General features: G+C 42.5%; 1 protein-coding gene across 3 annotated transcripts in view; it reads right to left on the reverse strand.

The window, feature by feature from the left end:
* The window catches only part of LOC135703741 (uncharacterized), a 124,197-nt gene that overhangs the window by 13,626 nt on the left and 98,049 nt on the right, over window positions 1-12,522 (reverse strand). The gene's annotated exons all lie outside the window — the stretch shown is intronic.

Genomic DNA, 12,522 nt, shown 5'->3' on the forward strand with positions numbered 1-12,522 from the left:
AGGTGCTATGACCCTATAGGGTTTTGGATCCAATTAACGACCAACCATGCACAGTCCGTGCTTTACCTGTCTTTTTCAAATGAATTGAATTATACAAATTGAATGTTTCTACAAAAGATGGCTTCTGAATTAATTTACCTTTCCATATGTACCTTTGCACAGTGGTTCAGGATGGTAAATTAGCAGGACAGTAGTTAATGGGTGAAGATTGTGTGGCCTAAAATGTTGGTGGTTGTAAATATTGGGGTGGTCCTCAAATTAATTGATATTCAACAACAAATTTTGACGTAGGACTACTTCTATGATTTCTATATGGGGGTACACTTTGTAAAAACCAAAAATGGAACATGTAACAAATTAAGAAAGATTTTGAACGTTAATAACTCAGCTACCCCTGGACCAATTTCAATAATTTTATCATCAATCGCTCAGAAATATGGCTACGCATCGATAACATTGCTTTCGAATGTTGATTTTCAACAAGAAACTATTGAAAAAGTGGCAAATGTACTGAATTGTCGAAAAGCGTCGAATTAACTAACAAATCCACCAATTACGTACATGCATATGCTGCTTCCCCAACACAGTCATCAGATAATTATTCCTAGACGAAACATGTCGCTGCAGCATTACGACGAGGTTTGGTAGTTCAGTGGTTACCGTTTATGTTTACTGAGCCGAAGGTAGGGAGTTCAATCTCAGGCCTGTCCCCTTCCTTGCAATAACAAATTCTGCTTTAACTGATCGCATCACTTACCACAGTGAATCCTAATCTATAAATTAGCCTACCTAACTTACACAACTTTCCTTCCCGAGACAGCCGTGGAGATGTAGAGGTATTATCGGTCTCTAGTAGCAACCGGACGTCGAACTAATCATCCTTCCCTCCCCAAAAGATCGTAAGGACGTGGCCGGCGCTGTGAATTGATCTATAGATTGAATTAATGTGCTTGTACATTGAAGATGGAAAGCTTATCCCATGCACCATCTATGTAGTTCTCTGTGCAAGTGGATTAGTTGTGATCATTCACGGAGGAGCAACTACGAAGTGCACGGTCAGATAACGTTAACTCAATGGCAAATACATTCATTGATACGTTTGTTGTTGTGGATGATAGAAAAGCATAGCAGAAATGGTCATTACAAAAGAGGAAATCGAAAAAGAAAATTGGCTTTCACCCTTCTGCTTCTAAGCCCCTTACAGTCATCGTCATAGCATCGCACCGCTTTTGGTTCTAGGGCACTTGCTGGTTGCAATTTTTCGATCAGGATTCACTGTGATGCGATCAGTTGTAAGCAGCAGAAATTTCCTTTCCAACTCTCTTGTGGAATCTTTTAGTTGCTCTGAAAAGGGCCGGTTTTGATACATTTCGACGGAGAAATTGAAAGCGTTCACCACAAATACGAAGAGCCAGCTGAATGTCCTTTGGCATAATTGTGACACGCTTGGCGTGGATGGCGAACAGACCGACCAGATAGTTCGGTTTATTTCAGTTTTAGTTAGTTTAAATGATCTTTATTTTAGTTTAACTTGGACGATTACCATATAAATTTTTACTAAGTGATTTAATTGCTTTCTTCATCTTTAGGTATGGGCACAATTCAAAATTTGTTTTACAGAATTAGTCCTAGACTTAGTACACGGTCGACCACCTTGGTGGGATTGGTTTGTTTTGTTTTTAGAATTTGAAGAGAAACTACTTAATACTACTATTGACAGCTTAAAACTAACCTACTCTACTATATACACTTAACCTACTATGTACAAATTGCTTATTAAAGCATGTTCAGAAAGATTGCATTTTTGAATAAATTTAGTTGTCATATCATCAATTTTGGAATCTACTTTGGGAATTTCTGCCTCTTGATGGAGGTCTGCTATTCTTGTGTCGAATGGACGATCTAGGATCATCCTCAACACTCTATTCTGTGCAACCTGGATTTTGTTCCTGTGGGTCTGAGCGCACGATTCCCACACCGGGGCGGCATAGAAGATCGCGGGGGCTATGATCTGTTTGTAAACAGCCAGTTTGTTTTGCCTTGAGAGGCGGGATCTGCGGCAAATGAGCGGATACAAACACCTAACCAAGGCGGAGCACTTAACTAGGGTTTTCTCTATGTGCGAGCGGAACAGGAGCTTCTCATCGAACAACATCCCGAGGTAAGTAACATCAGTGGACCACTCGACCCTTGTACCATCCATTATTACGGTACAGGAGGGAGACGGTTTAAGTTTTGGTGATTGTCTGTGAAGGAACATGATCGCTTGGGTTTTCGAGGCGTTGATTTTGATTTTCCACGAGGTGGCATAATCAGTAAAGGTGTCAAGGCATCGTTGCAGCTTGTTCGTAATTTCACGAGGCATCCTACCCTTGACGGCTATCGCGGTGTCATCTGCGAACAGAAAGAACACGCAACCGTCTCCTAGAGGAGGGATGTCCGACGTGTAGATGCTGTAAAGCAGTGGTCCCAGCAGACTCCCTTGCGGAACACCTGCTGGGATCGGAAATTGTCCCGAAAGGGAACTATTCAACGACACCCTGAACGACCTTTGCTGGAGATAGTTACGGGTGATTTTCACAAGGTATGGTGGAAAGTTGGAGTTACAAAGCTTGTATATAAGTCCGTCGTGCCAGACATTGTCAAACGCCTTTTCGACGTCTAACAAGGCCATGGCTGTGGACTTGGATACAGCTTTGTTACTTCGGATGTTATTCATCACCCGCACTAGCTGATGATTGGTGGAATGCCCCTTGCGGAACCCGAACTGTTCCGGAAGAAGAATGTCATGTTCCTCCACAAACTTGTTTAGTCGGCTGAGGATCAATTTTTCGAACAGCTTGCTCAGCGCTGAGAGCAGGCTAATCGGTCTGTAGCTTGACGGTAGTGAAGGGTCTTTCCCAGGTTTGCGGATCGGGATGATTTTTGCCACCGTCCAGGTTATGAACGAGCCGCCCGAAACTCTCGTTCCGGATTGAGACCATTCTGGAAGCGATCTGCCGATTCAGATCGACCATTTCGTATTTACGCTGCAGATCCCCAGTCCGCTGAAACTGGCGTCTACGAACATTTCTGAGCCGAATCAAGAGTTTGGTGTGGGAATCAATTGCTTGAAACTTACCCCTCACAGGAACTCGTCGAACGCACTCTTCGTCAGCCATGGATATGGCTTGATGGAGACCCTCCAGGGCCCGGTCGATGTCCTCCACTGTGTCGAGCGGTGGGTTGTCGTCGATGTGGCGGTCGACCACGCGTCGAAACTGGACCCAGTTGACTCGATGGTAGTCCTTCCGCTGGCACGGTGCAGGGGCCACGTTGTAGCCCAGCTCGGTCAGCACCGGTTGGTGGTCCGAACTCAGGTCGTTGACGGCAACCAGCTTGGCTAATCTGGTGTTTGCCAAGAACAGGTCCAGCGTCGATGGGTTGCCCGCCGGTGATGTGAAGGTTGGTTCGTCCGGAAACCAGACGGAATAGAGACCATGCTGGGAATGGTCGAATAGCAGGCGGCCGTTCTGGTTCTGCTGGTAGTTCCGCCAGGCCTCGTGCCGGGCGTTCAGGTCCCCTCCGATTACAAAGCGGGCATTGGTGTGGGTTATGATGGCAAGGTCGTTCTTGAACTGCTGTGCTGTACCATTGCTAACGGTACATTGCCGGGGGCAGTAGACAACGATGAACCGGACGTTTCCGGTCGATGTTTCCACCTCAACGCCGACGGCCTCGATGATGGAAGTGCGGTAGTGGGGTAGGGTGCAGTACTTGATGCCTTTCTTGATGATGACCGCGACACCGCCCCCCCTGGAGCTGGTGCGATCAAGCCGGGCAATGCTGTGGTCGGGCAGCCAGAAGCTGTCACCGGTCTTGAGGTGGGTCTCGGTGAGAAGGCCCACGTCGATGTCGTGCTTGCGGAGGAAGTCTGCAAGCTCAATGTTTTTCGCCCCTACGGAGCAAGCGTTCCAGTTGGCGATCTTTATGGGTTCACGGTCCATAATTAGCGACGAAGGAGATGATAGCTTGGAGCTGTTGTGTTCTTGTTGCGCAGGTGCGCTTGATGATGATGGCCTGGGCCAACAGTGTGACGATCTCATCCGTTGACAGCGGAGAATCGTCTGTAGCTTCACCGGTTGTACCGGCCAATCCCGGAGCAGGGGGATCCGTCGATGGCCCGGAGGCTTGACCGGGTACTGCAGCGGCAGCCAACTGTTGGTTGAGCGGGAGCGGCGGCAACACTGGAATTGGCCGTGATTGGACCGGTGATAACGGAGGAAAGTTCTGCGCGTTGTTTTCTGGAACCTTCTTGCGACCGGGCTGGCTGTTGGACGAGGCCTTCTTCCGGATCTCGGCGTATTCGGCCCGCTTCGGACAGGCCTTACTCGTGGCCTTGTGGGCGGCACCGCAGTTGGCGCATGTGGGAGTGGCTTCCTCGATGCTGTCGCAGTTGTCGATCTTGTGGTTTTTGCCGCATTTGATGCAGCAGCTGGCCATGCGGCAATTTCTGGTGCCGTGCCCGAACAATAGGCAGTTCAAGCACTGAGTGACGCCACGGTGGGTGGGTTTATACCGCTCCCACTTCACTACGATGTGGAACAGTGTGCGTGTCGTCTGGAGATCCTTCACGGTTGTGGAGTTCTTCTCCAGATGGACCAGGTAGAGCTGGTCACGATACTTGATGGCCTTGCTGCGGGTCATCTTGTGGACTTCGACCGGCTTGAGGCCGTTCGCCTTAATCTCGTCCATTAAGGTGGTGGTGTCCATGTCGTGGAGCCCGCGCAGCACCACTTTCAGCGGCTTGGTGGCCTCGATGTCGTGGGAGAAGTACTCCAGCTTCATTCTGTCCAAGAGGGCCTGAACTGCGTTGAAGTGTTTTTCGGCCGGGACCATCAGTTTGTAGCCTTCCGTGCACCGTTGAATGGTGCAGCGAAGGCCCTGCTTAATGTAGAAATCCAGCTGCTCCCATAGCCCGGGAGGGAAGCCCTTCACATAGAAGGGTGGCAACTTAACTTTTTTCGGCACCGTCTCAGGGTCCGACTGCGGCTGGGCTCCGTTCTGCAGGGCGGAGAACGGATTGTTGCTCAGCAGCTTTTTTGCTGCTGATACGGTGGCGCTGCTGTCTTCAGGTCTGGGTCGTTTAGTTCCGGGAGGCCCCGGCTGCGGGTCCGCAACGCCTGTCGGGATGGGCAATGGGGTTTTCTTCTGCTTCTTCTGGGCTGGCTCGGTGGTCGCGCCGTCTCCTGGGAGAGTCTGTTTTCCCGGTAAACCGGCACTCGCGTTACCGCGCGATTTCTTACCCATGGCTGGGTCAGCGAGAGCGTCACTACACAACGCGGAGCTAATTCGACTTGCGAACGAACGAACGAAACTAGAGAGAATTCAAATCGACTGAACTGCTCAACAGTCTGGCAGCGAATCGGTTTATTTCACTCGTCGAGGGTATACTTGTACCTGCGTCGAGTAGCATATTATTAGTACAGGGAGGGAACAATACATACAGTGGGTAGGGAAATACTGAAAAGGGGAGGAGTCTCGCATCTTATGCTACGAGCACAAAACGAGATACCACCGTCGAAACGACTATCAGTTATTCTCTACCGAAGCGAACAGCTCATTTATAGCACCGAAAACCAGTGGAAAGACCGCCAAAAAGTTCGGAAAGGCGCAGAAAGAAGAAGAAGAGGAGACAGTGCAGGAAAGAGAGCTATGCCATTACATCTACAAGGTGTTGAAGCAAGTCCACCCGGACACCGGAGTCTCGTCGAAGGCCACGAGCATCATGAACTGCTTCGTCAATGACATCTTCGAACGTATTGCTGCTGAGTCGTCGACGTCTGACTCAATACAACAAACGCTCGACGATCACCTCCCGCGAAATCCAAACTGCTGTCCGTCTGCTGCTGCCGGGTGAATTGGCCAAGCACGCTGTCTCTGAAGGAACCAAGACCGTCACCAAGTACACTAGCTCCAAGTAAATTCGTACCATCCAAACAATCAATCGGCCCTTTTCAGGGCCACAAATCGATTTCCAACGTGAAAGAGATTTTGATGATTTATTGAACTTTTAAATGTTCGAAAGCAGCGTTAGCAAAGTTCGCCTTATGAAAATAATGTTAACAAAAAGAATAAGAGCAGCTCGGTCGACTTCTGGTAACGACGGATATCACGCAGAGCGACAGTTCCTGGCCGGTAGCGATGAGACTTCTTCACTCCTCCGGTGGCCATCTGTTTGAGAGGAGCCTTTCCTCCGGTGGATTAACGAGCGGTCTGCTTGATGCGGTCATTATACGATGTGGATACTGTGGTATCTTAAAGTTTACACCATTTTATGTCTCCAATAAGTGCACTCGTCATCAAACACAAACTCTCTTCTTCGACATCTCATTAAACACTGAAGTAAACACCAACATCGTATCTGTTAGATACCACATCCTGCCATTGCACAAAATGTAGGATAGAAATCGCAAATCAATTATTGTCGTGCAACATCAATTTATGTTCTTAAGCTAAAAATTCTATACAGCGTGACTTCTTGTGTATGTTCATACACTAAGTCAATTTGAATTCTGATTCATCTAATTCATTTTTGTAAGTTTCGCGGTTTTGTCAATAAATATTACCAACTAGCTGATTCCATTAGCTATTGCTTGCTTCTCCTTTCAGCAAAAAAAAAATACCACAGCTTGTACGCAAATGTTTAGTTGGCATTATTGACCAATTCCGCTCATTTGAAAATCATATGAAAATCCATTCCAATTGACGCCGGCATTATGTTTGATAAAATAGCTACTAACTATCGAAGTCGATTCCTATTGTTTTTGTTTTTCTATTTTGTAATCGTTTTCTTTATTTTGCGCCTCTCATATCAGAAGCCCAGCTCTTGTACTTCGTTGTTTCTGTCAGTTTGATATATGTATCGTGCCTTAAGTTTTTTTTTTCATACTTAGTCGTTATAAACTATGCCTTGCGAAGAAAACTACAAAATTACGCGAAAGACATACTTGGATAAAACAGAGCAACTTGGTCTTGGCTATGAGCAAAACTCAGCGCAAGATATACTTGGGTTTGAGTTCAACTCAACTCAAGTGTATTCTTTCCTATATAACAGGCCACCCTGATTAGACCGTTTCTCGTCTTTTGCTTCTTCTTCTTCTTCTATATGTTGTTGCTACTCATCGAATCCTTCAATTTGTCAAATTTGGGTTCAATCAATTTTCCGTTGCTTCCCCCAGCTTGTACTTCAACGTTTTCTTGAGGTTCTTTATGTTTAGGCAGGATCACCAATGTGGTATCCTAAAGTTTACACAATTTTATGTCTCCAATAAGTGCACTCGTCATCAAACACAAACTCTCTTCTTCGACATCTCATTACACACTGAAGTAAACACCAACATCGTATCTGTTAGATACCACAGATACGTTGAACGCAATCTGTTGAATAAAAATTTTAATTACCCAATACAATCATGGGCATTGGCTGCAAACAATATTTCATCCGATTCCAGTAAAATAGAAATTGAACAGAAAATGAAAATATAAAAATGAGGTAAGGAAAATAATTAAAATATGTTTCAGATTAATACCTGGCTGAATAAAGATACACATTACCATTTATTATATAAGACCATGTAGTCCTACGTCACCATTGCGTACAACCCCATAGGGGTGTCCCTTGTAGTTTTTTTTTCTTTATTTAAGAGGTTTTCAGCCTAAAGGCTGGTTCAATTTTACTGGAAATTGATAGTAATACGTATATATGGTGTAACGAACCTCTACTGGCCCAAAAAAAAAGCATCCAGAAAGGCCCGATAAAGGGGCCACATTATAAAAATTGTCCTTGAACCAAGGTTGCAAATACTCATTTCAGCTCAAATAATGTTTTTCGGAATAATAAACTGACAGATGGTATGATGACATGTTTTACTTGTAACTTACAAGAAGAGGTTACACAGTATGCGTTTGAAACATAAAACCTGTAAATTTTGCTTTCTATGAGTCACAATCAGCGATTTGATGATCGCTGAGTGAGTGAGTGAGTGAATGTGTGAAAAATCGCTGATTGTGACTCTCATGAAGTGAAATAAACAGGTTTAATATGTCAAACACATTCTTTGCTACCTCTTCTTGTATCTTACGAATCAAAATATGACCATAGCATCTAATTATTTCAAAATAATAAAAAAAAAAACATTGTTTTAGCTAAAATGAGTATTTGCAACCATGCCTTGAACCCTGTGATTTATTCAATATCTCAAGATTTTTAAAAAATCTGAAATTCCTCATCAAATATGACTTTCTTTTAAAGTGAAGTTTCACAATTTTATTCTTCTAGCATATGACAGATGATAACGAGATTATCCCGTTTATTTCGCAACTACGAGAAGTCCATCAACATCGGGCGGAATGGTAACAATTAGACAGTCTGTACTAATAGAGTTTGATGACATCTCACCCCCAATAAAGAGATAAATTTGGCACCAACAATAACACTACATGTGCCTTTCACGTCGATAGTCAAATTCAAATGATTTTATCATGCCATATTGCAGATTGGATGCATTTTCTTCCTGGTTTTGAGCGAGCGTATACCTGTTTCATCTTTGTGTTCTTTAAATTTCTTTCACAGTAAGTGATTAAGACTCTTCTTTTTCATTCAATTCATGAATTTATATAATGCGTGGCAAGCACAATGATTTTCTTTGTCCAGGGAAGTCGAAAACATTTCCAACCCGAAAGATTATCTAGACTGGACCAGGAATCTGTGCTACCGCGTCTGGCTTGACTAGGCTATCTAAGGCTCATGAGTAACAGCTTAACCTCTACTCGAACCTTATTCACCTAGAAAGCATCGACTGGAATAGAGACAATTTCGACAAAAAACAATCCTTAAGTCAATTGAACTGAACAACTGGTCAACACCGTGCCAGAACAGAATTTTCAGTATTCACAATAATCCGGACACATCAAAACATAAGTAAATCACAAATTGCGCATTATATCTCAATTGCAGTTGTTTATTCCAGATTAATGGGATACGATTTAAAAATTAAAATTAAGTCAAAAAATAGATATTCGGTATTTGCATAACATTTTCGAACTTGGCGCTTAACTTCATCCATTAGGATTTGTACAGACTCCTCAGATACCGTGGTGGCCGTCTTTGTCCAAATTTGTTGGAAGTGTTTGACATCTTTGATTCCTTGTCTCTTTCCAGAAAGCTTTCGCTTCATCAGAGCCCAATATTTCTCGGTTGGACGTAGCTCTGGACAATTTGGAGCATTTGCGGTTTTTGGTACAATATTCACTTTATTTGCTTCATACCACTACATCACAATTTTAGCATAATAGCATGATGCCAAATTGCGTGAGAACAAAGGGTTTTCGTTTTGGATTTTGATGAAGGGTAGTAATCGTTTCTGCAGGCACTGTTTCTGGTAAATTTCCTTGTAGATTGTACCTGTAGCGATGAAAGATTTACTCTTTCGGCGACACGTGCAAATTGCTTGCCAAATAAGGTATTGTTTGGAAAATTTCGATGCCTTCTTCGTCCTACTATACTCAGCAGTAGCATTTTTGGCCATAGCAGAATAGATAGCCCTGGAAGCTGCTTGAAATCCTCGAGGACATAAGTTTCATCGTCCATTACAACGCATGAAAACTTCGTCAAATATTCGCAATACAAACATCGAGCCCGTGATTTTGTTGTCAAATTCTGTTTGTAAGTCGCGATATGAAATTGTTCTTTACTTCATACGACTTCAGTCCCAAACGTACGGCCGTACAAAATTCGCTCGCGCACGTGTTTTTAATCCGTCTCCATATTGAACAATGATGGAACATGGAATGTAAACATCAATCATAGTATTTTTCATCAATGACTCCCAGCTAAACCTCTGCGAAATTGTTCACTCCTACGTGCAATATTTCAAAAGTTACAGTGATTTGAAGTATAGTCGCTCTATTCATAGCCTGGCGAATAGAATCTCGGGAACCAATCGAACTGTCAAATAGCGGAACCAATCGAGCAAATCACGACCAACAACAGAAAAGAGCACATCTGCTATTGAGAACAAAATTTCGGAAACAGTTTTCTCGTGACTCAAGGCTCGCCCACACAAACTCACACCATGCTTAGGTTGTGGAAAGTTCCCTCTATCCGATGATGCTGGTAATTTACCTTCGATTGACGAGGGAAGAATAATCAACGTTTTGTTTGTAAAAGTTGATAGTTGACCTTTTCAATTGTTGGTCTACAATCTGCTTTTTGATAGATCGAAATGCTACCCGCCAGACTATAGCGGCTATAATTTGAAGGTGTCCGGATTAGTGTGGATACAGACTTTACTCCATCACTATTGAGAAATGATGAAGTAATCGGATTTGATTCAGCTGTCATTCTTGCTTTCATCGCAAGGAACCGATTCTAATTGAAAGGTCCCGCTATGTATACCCTTCGAAGAGTGAAAGCGCGCCCCTTTGTCAGTCAAAATTTAGATTCCTAAGCAATAAAATTAGGCAATGACACCGATAATGACCATGCATGAGAACCCTAGTCTTAACCACTTCAAACTAGAGAACAACGAATAGAAGATTAGGATTTACATAGACGAAGACTAACTAACTCATTTTTCCCTTGTTTCGAGATCATCCTCGGAGGACAAAGCCGAGTCTTGTCTCATTCAACAAGGCATAACAAGTAACAAGGACTAAGATGTATTCCTTTGATTACTGAAAAATCCTGTTCCCTTAGTTTGAATAAGTCAGGACCAGGAATCGGTGGTAGATCTTACGTCCCATAACATACCACAAAAAGGTGATCTACCCACGTTACGGGGTGCCAGAACATTATTTGTATGTGGTTCAAACTGTCAATCAAGAACCTTCGTCGCAGCCACCTCCGCCTTATCTCCGAAAAACCAGTCTACAAACGTCATCATCTACCATCATAGACGTTGATAACGACCAACTGCGACGACGGTGTGAAGCAAACCGGTTCAATAAATCTTGTCAGAACGCGGTCACAGTTGCTGAAAACAGCGCCGGAATGTTTTTAAGTCATGTCTTCCTCATTCTAGCGTTTTGGATTAAGGTACACTGAAGGAAGAGAGACCGGAAAAAACAACAGTTTTATTTACAGCCTGCTACACCGAAATTGTGTTTATCACATTTCCGGAGTGATTTAAGATTTGGGCGTAATTACATTTGTAAACAAACACGTAAATCGCCGATTTCTCGTGAATCATAACTCGACCTCGAAAAATAATAACACTGTCAGGTAGAGGAATGATTCCTCTACCATTTGGTTTTGTTTGTTTACAAGATTGATCTGCTATTCTCAAGAATTCAACGATTGACGTGTTTGTTTACAAAAGCAATTACGCCCAAATCTCAAATCACTCCGGATTTGACTCTTGTGGTATGATTTAACTCGATTGTTTGTCCCAAAATAGAAGGTAGTTCAACAAAATAAAAATAAAAAAAGTGGAATTATAGAATATTGACAGCAATTGTGAAAAAAGACAGTTTTCAATCTATTGATACGGAATAAATCTATAAAGTTTGTAATTTCAAATGGCGCCAACAGATTTGAAATTCGTCAATAAATGGTTCAGTTATGATTTTTCAAGCATTGCAAGTTTGCTGGTACACATTTTACCGGAGCCATCGTTTTCGGAATCTTATTGTACTTGCTTCTAACGTCCCCCAAATTTGGATAACGTTTAGAAAATTTGGACAGTTCCAAAAATTTACTGAAAGTTAATTCTATGATTTTCGTCAATTTCAAAATGTCCATTGTGTCCAATATCAGAAAATCTAACACTTATGATAAGATTTCAAATAAACAGTTGATTAAAATATCATAATAATGCACTTCTTTTGCTTTTGTAGCTTTATAGTCAATGTAGTAACTCCAGAACTAGTCACTAATGTGTATGTTGGACAAAGTTTTGTGGAATGAAAAGTGCCATTTTTTGGTACAATAAAGTTATGTTCTAAACTTGTACTAAACTGCTATTCAAAATGTAGCTTTTTAATACTTCAATTTGAAGAGTTGGTATCTTTGACACAGTTGTTTATTTGTTAAAAATATAATACTCTTACAAAGAATTCAAAATCGCTGCGGTCTTGGTTTTCAAGATTTCGATTTTTTTAGATCAGTTCAAAAATCGGTTATTTACACTGAAATATGTTTTACATCATAAAAAGCAGTAGTTTTCATATTTAAAAAAAAATCTTCAAAACTTGAAACTTTGACCCAAATACAACTCCGTTTTGATGCTTCGTTTTAAAGATATTGAACTAAGTTACTGTATTTTCTCTGCCATCTTACACAGCTCGATGTATGCTCATAAATATCCAAACATTAAAAGAGCGTCGTGAATTTGCTATGATTTCACTCGTTAACGATATCGTATCACATCGCATTGATTCAATAGAACTACCCAAGTAACATTGCAAGTTTTATCGCGGTTTTATAGCATTCTACAAGTCTGAATCATGGGCTACAGAACCCTCATAAAACCAAAATTGTTA

Source organism: Ochlerotatus camptorhynchus, unplaced genomic scaffold, assembly GCF_037179485.1.
Source record: "Ochlerotatus camptorhynchus isolate MF236.1 unplaced genomic scaffold, CSIRO-AGI_Acam_v1.1 ptg000220l, whole genome shotgun sequence".
Classification (NCBI taxonomy): domain Eukaryota; kingdom Metazoa; phylum Arthropoda; class Insecta; order Diptera; family Culicidae; genus Ochlerotatus; species Ochlerotatus camptorhynchus.